The sequence below is a fragment of the Gigantopelta aegis genome, chromosome 9, assembly GCF_016097555.1.
Source record: "Gigantopelta aegis isolate Gae_Host chromosome 9, Gae_host_genome, whole genome shotgun sequence".
NCBI classification, from domain to species: Eukaryota; Metazoa; Mollusca; class Gastropoda; order Neomphalida; family Peltospiridae; genus Gigantopelta; species Gigantopelta aegis.
This window is the reverse complement of record NC_054707.1, coordinates 46,881,066-46,896,373: the sequence shown is the minus strand read 5'-3', so window position 1 is coordinate 46,896,373 and position 15,308 is coordinate 46,881,066.

Here is a 15,308-nt window from a genome sequence, read left to right as displayed (position 1 = left end):
AAAGCTAAGCCATGCTGCTTGTCCCATTCATAGCAATCGATCCACATTTTCCAGAATGTATTATTGCCATTAAGCAGTAGCTGCCTGGTATGCCACTTCTTATTTCGACTCTTCAGCAAATTGTTTCTGATTTTCTTGAATAGATGTGATGGATCAGCAAGGAAGATAATGACATCATTGTTGAATGGATTCAAAGCAGCCATTTGTGCATCAACTGGTGAACTTGGGAAGTGCATTTGTATGAAACTTCTATTACTGGAAGACCCGTCAATAGAGCTATAAATGACATGGAAACCCCATCTTTCCAGTGCCTCTACAATATTCCAAAAGATTGAATAAATCTGTGCACCATTCGCTTGGTTTGTAGGGAAATGGGCTACAGGAAATCTGAAGCCTGATAATCCATTGTATACAAATTGCATAACATGGTTGCCAAGTAAAGATGAATCTGAATTTGTGGAAGCTGCTTCCCCTACTGGCCCAAGCTATGTGAATCCAACCAGGTTCACTTTCCCACCACTTCTGTCTATCTGGATATCCTCTTGTATAGACATTTCATCTAGTACCAACCCTCCATAGTAACCATATTTCGGAAGTTCCGTTCGCTTCAATAAACATCCACTTTAGGACATCTTCATTTAATCCAGCAAGTTCCGTTCGCTTCAATAAACATCCACTTTAGGACATCTTCATTTAATCCAGCATGCTGTTTTACAGAATTTTTGTACCTAGATAAAGTGCTTACTGACGGCAGAATAAGACATCCGTTGCATAGCGGTTGTTCATATGTTTTAGGCTACGTGTCCACATAGTGAGACACAACTATATAATGTCACAGTCCCACCTTTTGGCCATGCTTACCAGAAACACTGGAATTACTCAACTGAGAATTTATCAGACTAAGTTGATTTTTGTTTCAGAATGTTAACTATTTCATAAGGTTTAGTGTTTTGATTATTATCTGTGATAATGTGAGTTTCATGAGATACGTCAGTATCTATATGGTTTTCAGGTTCATTATTGCCTATGTTTAATACTTTAATTGATTTAACTGAGCAGATTCTTCTGCAGTTAATACATGCAGATGTTGATTTATAAGACTGGAAATTTAAAATCTTCTGGCATGGAGCTGAATACATAACATTGTCACTATTTTTTTGTATGATAACATTCTCCTTCTGATGAGTAACTTTGTACAATATGAATGAATGTTTAACGACACCCCAGCACGAAAAATACATCGGCTATTGGGTGTCAAACTATGGTAAATGTAAACACAATGTGATGATCAATATCAATTATAAAAATTCAACAGTTAAATAAAAACACAGTGTAAAGGACTGTAAAAATACAAATATCACAGATACATATAATTAAAATTTAGAATAAAATTCGGTATCGCGTAAAAACTGCAATAAAAGTTCTGGATGGAATCGAAATGATCACATTTCTTTGTCCAAATAAATCTTTTCGAGTTGCTGACAACTGCTTACACTCCACCAAAATGTGTCGCACAGTCAGAAGACACTGACAGTGCTCACACTGAGGTGGAGGATCTTTCTTTAAGATAAATGAATGGGTCAAGTAAGTATGACCTATGCGGGCACGACACAAGACTTTCATCCTTCCTGCACTTTCTATAAGAAGACTGCCACTCTCCCAAGTCTGGCTTGATAGCATGAACCTTGTTCGCAACCTCACCGTCCCAATCACGTTGCCAAGTCGAAAAGATAAATTGGTTGATATTAAGTTTTTAAAATCATGAGGCAAATCCAAAGCAGACTTGGCAGCTGAATCTGCCATTTAATTACCCCTAATGGCAACACGGCTGGGCACCCAACAAAATACAATAACTTTATTGGCAATGGATAAAAAGACACACTTTCGTATCATATTACGTAAAGCTTGGAGACACGAAAGTGAATCAGTAAAAATAATAATTTGGATGCTATTTCTTCTTTAATTTCTTCTAAGGCTTTAATGACTGCCCAAACTTCAGCACTAAAGATCGATGCCGAGTCGAGATGAAAGTGTCTGATGGAAAGACTGTAGCCACAGAATTCCCATCCCGTGATCCATCTGTATACACAGGAATGTAATCACGGTACTTGTCTTGAATTTCCATGAAAAACTGTTTAAACACAACAGCATCTGTGCGATCTTTCTTCAGATGCACCAGATCAAACACAATTTTAGGTGGTGTAATACACCAGGCTGGTAAAACAAAATATGAAGGAGTTTTCAAAGTGTCAGTTAAATCAATGTTGGAAAGCGACAAAAAGCACTTAAAGAGACATTCCTGAGTATCGACTAACAGAGACTTTTTAACGATTGTAATTAAATATCAAATATATTTTTTCTGCATAAAATACTAGTGTCTGTATTTTAAACGTGTTTCTGGTCGTTCTAATATTTGTACTAGGTTAAATTTCATTTTATTTCCTAAAATAAAAAAATTCGTACGTACGAAATTATTTAAAGACAAAAATCCAGTTTGGGCTTCTTACAAATTATTAACACGACTAGAAACACATTAAATATACAGACATTGTTATTCTAAACAAGAAAATATATTAAATATGTAAGTTTAGTCGTAGAAATATCTTACAATGCAGCAAACTTGGGAATGTCCCTTTAAAGGGACATTCCTGAGTTTGTACGAAAAAATAATATTTTAGGAAATAAAATAAAATTTAACCTAGTACAAATATTACAACGATCAGAAACACGTTTAATGTGAAGCCATTAATATTTTATGCAGAAAAAATATATTTGATTTGTAAGTCTCTGTTAGTCAATAACATCTTAAAAGTTGCAGCAAACTCAGGAATGTCCCTTTAATGCGAAGACCAAATGTACGAATAGCATTTAGCCTTGCATCAAACAACTTCATATATTTGTTATCAAACACCGCATCATGTGTTGTATGTTTTGGTAAAGATTTAATATTGGCAGCATACTGCAGACAAAGCTTGCCACGTCTAGCACCCAAACAAGGTTCGTGTGCATCAAGCTACAAGCTCTCTACAGGAGATGTTCTAAATGCACCAAGAGAAAGCCTAAGTCCCTGATTGTGTATAGGATCTAGCATCTGCAAGTAAGACTTGCGTGCCGACCCATACACAATGCATCCATAATCTATACAGACGGAGCATAACCTTTCGGTCTGCTCCCCATTCTGTATTACCAATAACTTTAAAAATATTGAGAGCTTTCAAACCCTTCTTTTTAACATATTTGAGATGGGGCACAAAAGATAACCCCCAGAAATTTAGTCTCCTCCACAACTGGAATTGGATTTTTGTCCAAAAACACTGTGGGTCTAAGTGGAGACCTCTTTTCTGGCAGATATGCATACAAACCATTGTCAGTTGCCCATTGATGAAGTTTATTCCAACAAAACTTACGTTCAATGATACTCATATTGGACGATATATAGCAAATCTGTAAATCATCGACATATAACGAGCAATCCACACCAGGTGTTAAACACTGGTTGATGCAGTTAATTTTCACTGAAAATAGAGTTACAGACAGGATACTACCTTGAGGCACACCCATCTCTTGTGGGTGAATGTCGGACAAAGTTGACCCCATCCGGACCTTAAAAGATCTATCTCTTAAAAAATTAAGATATAAAAACAGGAAGTCGACCTCTTAGGCCCATGCTATGGAGGTCCTTTTTACAATAATGCCCAGGCATAATCTTATACATTTGATTGCAGTGAATAAATTGCAAAACGACACTTCATCAAGGTTGATGCTTCTTGCTAAACCACTGTGATCGATGACACTTCTGTTACCTACAGAAATGTCAATGTCAATGAGCAACTTGAAATTCGTGGCATTCTGCCACTTCATTGCAGATCTCTTCCAGATCATTTCTGAACTAAGTACAATATTGCACAGGAATGACATTATAATACAGCAAGATGTGTCAAGCGTCAAGAGAACACTTGAACAAATAGAAAATCTGTTGGATCATCCCAAGCGACATGGATATCTCCAAAGGTTCCTGCAAAGTATAGACGAGCAAGTACAAGAACACTTCGGGGAAGACGACGTAGAGTTTCATGGAAAGTTCCAGGGAGTTGAGTTAACTGGCGATGCACAAGATCTAGCAAAGAAAGGTATTCAGCATCCACAGCTCTCTGTACAAATGAAACAAACTGCAACAAACTGCGATTCTCACAGTCAAAGAAATGACAAAGCGTTTTCCCAGCCTACTGGATGTAACAGACATCAGGAGTGATGGAGCCGCTGAAGCTGTGAGATACTTGAACATTGTGTTTACCCATGACTGCTGGCCTGAAAGTTCTGCGGACCTGACGGACTTTGGTGAAGAAGAAATTGAATTTCTCATTAAGTTCTTCAAGGAATTAATGAGCAGGAATGGTTGCAACACAAATGAGGTGCTGGCTGAATATGGTAAATTGAAGACAATGGTCCATGGGCTTTTTATGGACAAGTCCTTCAACACACTATGGCAGATGGTGTTGGTAAACAAAACAAAAATATACAAAGAGGATTTTCAAAACTTCCTACATCTGGTTGAAATAATGCTCGTTATACCAATTTCAAATGCGCAATGCGAGCGTGGATTTTCTGCACAAAGGCGCATCAAATCTGATGTTAGGAGCAGCCTGCATGTTTCAACAACAGAAGACATCATAAGAATAAGCTTAGAGGGGCCTGAGATCTAGTGTTGTGATCCTCGGCATGGTGCAAAGCAGGTCAAAAGCCGGGATAGCCACCCGTTACAGAAGTTGGCCTGACATGATATATGTCTGATTCATCATTGATCTAACAATCATTCAATATTCAATAGCATACATTTTATTGTAATGTAATATTTCTTTATTCGGTTGTAAATTCAAAGTTAAACAGAAAAATTATGACATTATTATAATTATGGTATACTGATTTAACATTACCTGGTTTGTGCCTTTACAGAAGTTGGCCTGACGTGATTATATGTTTGATTCATCATTGATCTAACTATAATTCAGTAGCATACATTTTATTGTAATGAGATATTTATACTGCAATGTATATACCTAACTACTGTTAATACGTTAGGTTTCCAACAATTGGCAACTGCCAAGTCTTTACATCAGAGGCCATTGTAAAGTCCTAAATAATAAATAGTAATGTTTTGAACATTAGAACACAACATATGTACGCTTTCAGTAAACACTCCTCCCTGTGCGCATTTTGTTTATGATGACCACCTCTCCCTTCCAGGAACGTAAAAACTATGTACTTTATGGATGCCCACTTTGAATATTCACCAGTGCTCCAAACTTATTACCCAGTGTAAATATGTAACTGTGCGCCTAAAATTAGAATGTTGTGAGCACAGTGCTCCAAAAAAAAAAATCAAACTTTCAGCCCTAACGTGGATTGTTGAATTGTGGATTTCAAATTGTTTTTGGCAAGTGACTTTTTTGTACATCTGAATCATTCCAAAAAAATGTTCGTTCCCTGAGGAAAATTGTGTAGGTTGTGAGTTTTTTTTCGCGGGATTTGTGGGAATCGGTGCTGACTATTTGTTAACATTAATGCCGTGAATAATTGAGGAACATTTCTTTTTTGGCTTTCTGATAAGTCTGCATTATAACTGCGATGCCCCGAGTTTCTACCCCAGCATGTGCCAAACGGGTTATAGTTGTGGCCCTTAACCTTTAGACTACTGAATTCTCGTCGGAGTTATTTCCCCTCAGTACTGGATTAATTTTGGGGAAAATCAGTTATAGCCGGTACCTAACTTTGATCATATATAATGGTTGAAATACTTAAGAAATGCATAAAATAACTTATGTATATGAAACAATAAACATTATTTTTGGGTTTTGTATTAATTTGTTTTTGGCAAAAAGCCTTTTTTTTTTTTTTTTAATAAGAAATAACAATTTTAAAAAATCAACAAGTAAACAACATTATGAATGCCTAATAACACATTTAATTACATGTATCATATTTTCTTTGTGTTATTTAAATAAATAAATAAGTAAGTAAATAAATAAACAAAACAATTAACAAATAAATAAATAAATAAACAAACAATGTTATGTACATATATACAGGATTGCGGACGGAAGAAAACCTTAACAAGTAAACAGTAAGTATATTGGGTGTTTAGTTTACACTGGGTGTTTAGTCATATACATTTTATTGTTGAATTATTTTATTGGTCAAATAAATTAAAGAATTAAATTTCAATAAATAAACAATATATACAAATACTGTCTTGTGTCTTTGTTTCAACAGCACTTGTTTTTTTTGTTTTTTTGCCCTAATCCTCTGGTTCATGGCGCTGTTTTGTGCACTTGATTTTAAAATTCATGAGGGTATGGTAACGCTCAAAGCATAGGAAGGCACACAAGGATACAGAGCACTTGGCACACCTGAACTGGGTTTGATGGCGTTTTACCTTTCTGTCGGAACATACAACACAGTCATTGCGGACCAGGCTACCAGACGGCATCTTTGTGGTGGTTACGTTCAGGAAGTGTCTTTCTGTCAGACGACTGGGGAGGGGGGGGGGGGGGGGGTACTTGTCTACCTGCACGTGAGCACCCTAAGCGTTCATAGCCATCCAACAACCCATAAATGACCGCAAGTCGGACTTTCTCCGGCTTGACATGAAGGCCCGGTTTTGAACATCTCAAAACAATCAGTGCGTTGCAAAATGTAACTTCTAACAAATAAAAAAACATTTTTTTCCACCACTTACAACACCTGTGGATACTGAGATAGTGGCTCAGGTGTTTATCTGCCCTGTCTACACCACCCATGTACTTGGTGTACAACTCGATGGCCTTTGGTTTCTGAACATCTCGGTGGAAGTTGGGGTGCGTCTTGGACTTAACGCGTTTCAAAAAACATGAACAATTGTGAATTGTACTCAGGACATTTACTTGTCTCTTATCAGACCATGAGAGAAATAACATTTTGTCATCCCTAACAACCTTAACTGGGTCACCCTTTTTGATCTTACACGCTTTCACCTCATCAGGGACACCGCGTCGATTTACCCGCAGGGTACCACATGCTTCCCATCTGGTTGTCGGCAAGATCCTGAAATAAAGCAGGAGAGGTAAAAAAGTTGTCCATGTACACATGTTGGGCAGTGTTATACAAAGGCAGACACAAAGATGTAACAACAGAATGAGCAAGACCGTGGTCACGTACAGCATTTTCCTTACCGCAGTACACTTGCCAGTTGTATATATACCCAAGCTTTCATTCCCCACTTGTGCGGCTTGTTTGGCATATACTGCATTAAATTTGTCCTACCTTTGAACGAAATCATGCTTTCATCAACACTCACCTCTCTGTCAGGAAGGAAATATTTTTTGAAAATTGGCAATGAGAAGGTCAATAAATGGCCTCACCTTGAATAATTTGTCATGATTCGGGTTGTCCCTCGGCACATCTCTCGAGTTGTCACTGAGGTGAAAAAAATGCAAAATTTTTAAAAACCTGTCTCTTGACATGATCTCTCTGAATCCAGGCATCTCAAATACTTTATCATTTGTCCAGTAAGATGAATAGCTTGGACGTTTGGTGACTCCCATGGCTAACAAAATTGATAAAAATGCCCTGATCTCACCTGGTGAAACATTTTTCCACTGCCGAAAATTTGAAAATTGTTTCAAGTTTTCTTTGCCACCAACTGAAACAAAATACTGGTCGGCATATACATTGGTTTGTGTGACCATCAAATTGATAATTTCATCATTGAAAACCAAACTAAAAATATCGTACTCACTTGCGTTTTCCGGTATGTCTTGTGGTCCCGAATTCAGTCTAAAATCAAAAAGCCAGCCGTCATCATATGCATTTTGCATTGGGTCGCCAATGTTTACACCCTCGCTTTCCTCCTCACTTTCGTTTTCACTCAATTCATCACCATTCATTCCTTCTGTCATTCGCCCTAACGCTTGCCGATATTCGACAAACCTTCAAACTCACCATCACTTTCGCTGTCAGAATTGCCGAAAAAGTCATTCAAATCGCCGGCAGCCGCCATTTTTGTTGCTTACGCGATGCAAAAATCCGTAAAAAAAAACCCGGTGTTTACAAACACAAATTACCGATCGATATTCAACTCTGACAGTTCAAGTCTTCCGCCATATGCAATCCAGAATGTTCCAAAAATATAATTGACACGTCATTTCCTCCCAAGATGCATTAGAAACCGCGGGAAATACGATTTAGTAAAGCAGGTCCCAATGGCGAGACATCTCGCCTGCAGTAGTGAAGCACTTGCGTGACGTCGGCGAGATATCTCGTCTGCAGTAGTCAGAAGGTTAACACAGTGCTAAGGGAAATTACCGGACGAGAAGTGTACCACATTTTGTCAGAATCAATGAATCAATGAATGTTTAACGACACCCCAGCACGAAAAATATATCGGCTATTGGGTGTCAAACTATGGTCATGCAAATCTAAAGTGATGATCAACATCAATATAAAAATATAACAGATATATAAAAGCACAGTGTAAATGACCGTCAAAAAATAAATAAATATATATATATATATATATCACAGATAGATAAAATTAAAATTTACAATAAAAGTCAGTATCACGTAGAAACTATAATATAAGTTCTGGATGGAATGAATGAATGATTGAATGTTTAACGACACCCCAGCACGAAAAATACATCGGCTATTGGGTGTCAAACTATGGTAATGCAAACAAATAAGGTGATGATCAACATCAATATAAAAATTCAACATTCAAATAAAAACACAGTGTAAAGAACTTTGCAAAAAATACAGATATCACAGATATATCAAATTAAAATTTAGAGTAAAAGTAAGTATCACGTAAAAATTGTAAAACTAATTCTCGATGGAATCGAAATTCGATTCACATTTGTTTGTCCAAATATATCTTTTCGAGTTTTATGCAGATGCTTACACTCCACCAAAATGTGTCGCACCGTCAGAAGAAGATCTTTCTTTGAGATAAATGAATGGGTTAGATATGTATGACCGATGTGAGCACGATACAAGACTATTTCATCCTTCCTGCACTGTCTATAGGAGGACTGCTACTCTCCCAACACTGGCTTGATAACATGAAGCTTTTTCGTAACCGCACCGTCCCAATCACGTTGCCAAGTCGAAAAGATAAATTGGTTGATACAATATTTAAAATCAGTATAAGGTACACCAACCCTGGTAAGAGGCAAATCCAAAGCAGACTTGGCAGCAGAATCTGGCTTTTCATTACCCCTGATACCAACATGGCTGGGCACCCAACAAAATACAACATCTTTATTGGCAGTAGATAAAAAGACACACTTCGTATCACCATCCCAATTAAGGGATGGTCCAGCTTCATATTGCACAAAGCTTGGAGACACGAAAGTGAGTCAGTAAAAATAATAAATTTGGATCCTATTGAATCTTTGATTTCTTCTAAGGCTTTGATGACTGCCCAAACTTCAGCACTAAATATCGATGCCGAGTCGAGCAGTCGCGTGGAAATGAAAGTGTCTGATGGAAAGACTAGCACAAGCCACAGAATTCCCATCCCGTTATCCATCTGTATACACAGGAATGTAATCACGGTACTTGTCTTGAATTTCCATGAAAAGCTGTTTATAAATAACAGCATCTGTGCGATCTTTCTTCAGATGCGCCAAATCAAACACAATTTTAGGTGGTGTAATACACCATGGTGGTAAAACAAAATGTGTCCATTAAATAAATGCTGGGAAGCAACAAAAACCGCTTAATGCGAAGACCAAATGTACGAATAGCAGTTGGCCTTGCATCAAACAATTTATATACCGTATAACCGGACATTTTCGGGGATTTTTATTCTCGTGGGTTTCCAGGGTAAGTAGTCCGCATCGAAAATATAAATCCTATCTAAAATATTTAATTATAAAAACCATAACACACTGACAATTTACCGGAACATTTTATTTCCTGTCATGCGCATTCCACCGGATATGACAAGAGAATAGTATAGTCAAGACAACAAGTTAGAATTTTAAAAACGTTATTGTGTGAATCTCACTGTTTGTAGAATATAATGAAATATTTTTAAATTTAGTCTATTGTTTTTGTCAATGGCCGCCCGCACTGCATCAGTGATTCTGGGGTGGATGAATGCAGATTTCAACATTTCCTGGCGTATTTTTAATTATGCCATAACTTTCATAATCCACCTTGCATGAATTGGTTTTATCGCCGAAGTACGCATTTCGATCTTGATTTCTGTTACAAATTCGCCGTCTTTCATAGCCAGGGAAACCTGCTTTGAATACCATGTGATGAATTCAGACTTTAGGGCGTCCTTAAGTGGTTTGTTCACACATACGTCGTAATTGGCTTTACACAAAATCAAAGACTGTAATCAGTTGTCTGGCGAATAGCATACCGGGTATCACAGTGGCCAATTAGGCTACAGGTGACTGTTCTATTGTTTAACTTTACACGTCGGTCGTATCGAACAACTGGCAGCCGAGGTGAAACTTTAATCAACAATAGCAAGTATTCTCGCAACTAGACTTGCTAAAACTCGAAAATAAAATCACTTTCAATTCAGATTTGGCAAACGACGAAAATAAGAAACCTTGAAATGTTTTTATACCCCAAACCACGAAAAATTAAGACCACGAAAATGTCCGGTTATACAGTATTTGTTGTCAAACACCGCAGTATGTGTATGATGTTTCGGTAATGATTTAATCTTGGTGGCATACTGCAGGGAAAGCTTTGCACGTCTAGCACCCAAACAAGGTTCGTATGCATCAACGTACAAGCTCTCTACATGAGATGTTCTAAATGCACCAATACAAAGCCTGAGTCCCTGGTTGTGTATAATATCTAGCATCTGCAAGTAAGACTTGCGTGCTGACCCATACACAATGCATCCATAATCAAGTTTAGACCTCACAAGAGATCTATACAAACGGAGCATAACCTTTCGGTCTGCTCCCCATTCCGTATTACCAATAACCTTTAAAATATTGAGAGCTTTTAAGCCCTTATTTGTAACAGACTTAAGATGGGGCACAAAAGATAGCTTCCTATCAAATATAACCCCTAGAAATTTAGTCTCCACAACTGGAATCGGAAAAACAACTGTGGATCTAAGTGGAGACCTCTTTTCCGGCAGATATGCATACAAACAGTTTTTGCTTTTCGAGTTTCTTTTAAGGGACATTCCTGAGTTTGCTGCAAATTTTAAGATGTGATCGACTAACAGAGACTTTTTATCGATTGTAATTACATATCAAATATATTTTTTGGCATAAAATATTAGTGGCTGTATATTAAACGTATTTTTGATCGTTCTAATATTTGTACTAGGTTAAATTTCATATTATTTCCTAAAATATGTGGGGGTTTTCGTACGTATGAAATTATTTGAAGACAAAATCCAGTTTGGGCTTGTTACAAATATTAAGACGACCAGAAACACATTGAATATACAGACGCTACTATTCTAAACAAGAAAATATATTTATCATGTAACTTTAATCGTAGAAATATTTTAATAGTCGGAATCATCTTACAATGCAGCAAACTCAGGAATGTCCCTTTAAGATGCTTACACACCATCAAAATATGGCGCACCATCAGAGTACACTGACAGTGTTCACACTGAGGTGGTTTTGATTGATTGAATGTTTGTTTAACGACACCCCAGCACAAAAATACATATCGGCTATTGGGTGTCACAAATGGTAAGTATATGAACATATTTATATAGACTCATGTAAAACCACAGTGTAAGGAGCTGTGGGGGTAAAGTATAATACAATATATAAAATCAAGTTAAGTATATCTTAAAATTTTGTATAGAAGTCAAAGTGTTTTAAAAACTTTACAATTAACATTGGATGGAATTTAAACGATTCCAAAACATTTCTGTTGCCAAATATATCATTTCTTGTCGGCTTGAGATGATCACACTCCACCAAAATGTGCCGCACAGTCAGTGTACACTGACAGTGTTCACACTGAGGAGGAGGGTCCTTCTTTAAAATAAATGAATGCGTCAAATATGTATGGCCGATGCGGGCACGGCATAAGACTACTTCATCCTTCCTGGAGGATCTTTCGTTAAGATAAATGAATGGGTCAACTACGTATGACTGATGTGAGCATGACACAAGACTATTTCATCCTTCCTGCACTGTCTATAGGAAGACTGCCACTCCCAAAACTGGCTTGATAGAATGAAGTTTGTTCGCAATCGCACCATCCCAATCATGTTGCCAAGTCGAAAAATCAGTATACGGCACACCAACCCTGGTATGAGGCAAATCCAAAGTAGATTTGGCAGCAGAATCTGCCTTTTCATTACCCCCGATACCAAAATGGCTGGAAACCCAACAAAATACAACATTCTTATTGGCAGTAGATAAAAAAAAAACCCACACCTCAGGTGTCTATCCAGGACAGTGGGTTATAGGTTAGTGAAAGAGAAGAGAGTGTAGTGGTCTTACACCTACCCATTGAGTTGTTAAAACTCGCTATGTGTGGGAGCCGGTACTGGGCCGTGTTTTTCTACGGGCCTCATAGCTGCTTAAACCGGGACAGGATATACATTTTAAAGTTTAGTTTTTGTTTAAAATATTTAATTCGTTCAATTACGCGATACATGCTTTACAAAAAGCAAACAAAAACTAAAACAATAGCAACCTTAAGAAAAATGGCTATTTTTGTATAACGCTGTTTCCTAACCCTAATCAGTTTTGAAAAAAAAGCAAACAAAACAAAATAAACAAATACCTAAACAATAGCAACCTCAAGAGAAATGACTATATTTGTCTAACACCGTTTACTAACTTTAAAACGTTTAGGCTGTAGTCCAGATAGAACTAACGTACTAGCAGTCCACATGTGTTAATCAAGCGGACGCTGTAACATTTGGAGACATAGACTGGCATTGGAATTAGTCATTCACTCTACAAAGGAAATTCTAACTAAAGAAACTAAAGAACTAAGCCCGTATTTACTGCAAGATCAAACAGAAAGTGTTACCACCTATAAAGCCATCACCAGGAAATACAAGAGTCGGCACCGTATCATTTTGTATTTCCTGAAAACTTGTATTATAAAAGCGTAAAACTTCAGTGGCTAAGATATCACCTGGTCTGAACAACAGAGCTACTGGCAGTTAACCTGACCTGTTACAGAATCATGAATTTTGGAATAATACTCACTGTTCTTGTCGGTAAGTTCGTGTGTTGGACTGAATGTTCGTATTAAGCGGACATTCGAGCTCTATTAATGGCCTGTGTATGTATTACCGGATGATTGTGTAGTTAACAATGAGAGAGGCAGAGCGAGAAACACACACACACACAGAGAGAGAGAGAGAGAGAGAAATGCATAAAAAGATTCATAGATAATGAGTGAAAATAATAATTCAATATTTTAATACTAGGAGATGATGCTATATCAATGGCCTGTGTATGTATTACTGGATGATTGTGCAGTTAACAAATGGAAGTGCGAGAGAGAGAGAGAGAGAGAGAGAGAGAGAGAGAGAGAGAGAGAGAGAGAGATGTCTCATGCATAGAGTGAAAATAATAATTCAATATTTTAATACTAGGACATAATGCCGACATTTTGAAACGTATGATTGGATACAGGGACATTTATTTTTAAATCAATTAATTAGTACCATTACCGTGCCTGTTAAGATTAGTAAAGCGTGTCTTTTTATTTCTTATTTCTAGTTTCGGCCTCCCTACTGGCTGGAAGTGAAGCTTGTTGCTGTAAGTGTTGTAAATGTTGCTGCAAGTGCTGCTGTAAATGCTGTTGCAAATGCTGCAAGTGTTGTGACAAGAAGTAGGCTGACGTCAACTTGGCGGAAACACGATATGTATGGAGATATCAGTCTCATATGATGTATGATTCAAAGATGAATTTGGTATTTTAAAATAAAAACACTAGTATCCTATATGAAGTTGTTGTTGAGTTGACGCGTGGTGGAGGTTTAACAAGGTGATCATCATAGTAGAAAAAGGTCCTTTATGATAGTTTATGCGCTTCACGTTAAATCGAATGACTATTTCGGGAAATAGTTAAAATAATTCGCAAACGTTAGCTAAACACGTCAATCGTCGCCTTAAAGGGACTGTCCTGAATATGCTGCAATGTAAGATGTTTCTGACTAAACAAAATATTTCAACGACTAAAATAACATATTAAATATATCTTCTTGTTTAGAATGTCGGTGTCTGTTTATGTTTCTGATCGTCCTAATATTTGCCAAGTTGCCCAAACTGGATTTGGTCTCCCAATAATTCCTTCCGTACGAAGAAAACAATACATTTGGAAATAAAATGAACTATTATCTAATACCCTTGGAAGATCAGACACATTTAATATAGCCGCCAATATATTATGCAGAAAAAAAAAATGTTTTGAATATGTAATTACAGTCGACAAAAAGTTTCTGTTGGTCGGAAACATGGGAGCTGCCATATTCACCGAATTCAACTTTAAAGGGACATTTCTCAGTTTGTTACATTGTAAGCTGTTTCCGACTAATAAAATATTTCTACGATTAAACTTACATATTAAATATATTTTCTTGTTTAGAATATCAGTGTGTATATTCAATGTGTTTCTGGTGGTCTTAATATTTGTAAGAATCTCAAACTGGATTTTGTCTTCAAATAATTTCGTACGTACGGGAAAAAAACAAATGTATGAAATAAAAAGTAATTTAACCTAGTATAAATATTAGAACGATCAGAAACACGTCTAATATACAGTGTGCTGTGTTGGAAGTATATTCTCTTCTGTGAACTAGTGCAACCAAGTTGTTACTTCCATGACGCTATGGCTAGTAAACCAAATACGGGTGTGTGCTGTCATATCTGTTAGGAACGACTGTGGGATGATGTATATAAAATAGTATTTGCTACTAATGGAAACATAGAAGGTTTCCTCTGAAACTATATGTTAAAATTACCAAATATTTTAAAATTCAGTAGCCGATGATTAATAAATCAGTGTGCTCTAAGTTGTGTCGTTAAACAAAACAAACTTTATGCCCTGGAGTAACAGCGAGTTCAACAGTGAGATCTCTTATTCTTTAGAGCATGTCACCGCATACAGTTACACGTGCATATCGACATATGCAGACACCCCCACATAGACACATACATACATGCACACACACACACACACACACACACACACATACACAGAGATTTTTGTCCCCTGTGACGGTGCGTTAAACCCGACATACAGATCAGTGTACGTTATGGGCCGAACACGTGGTTTATTATTTTAAGAATGTCTGTGGCCTA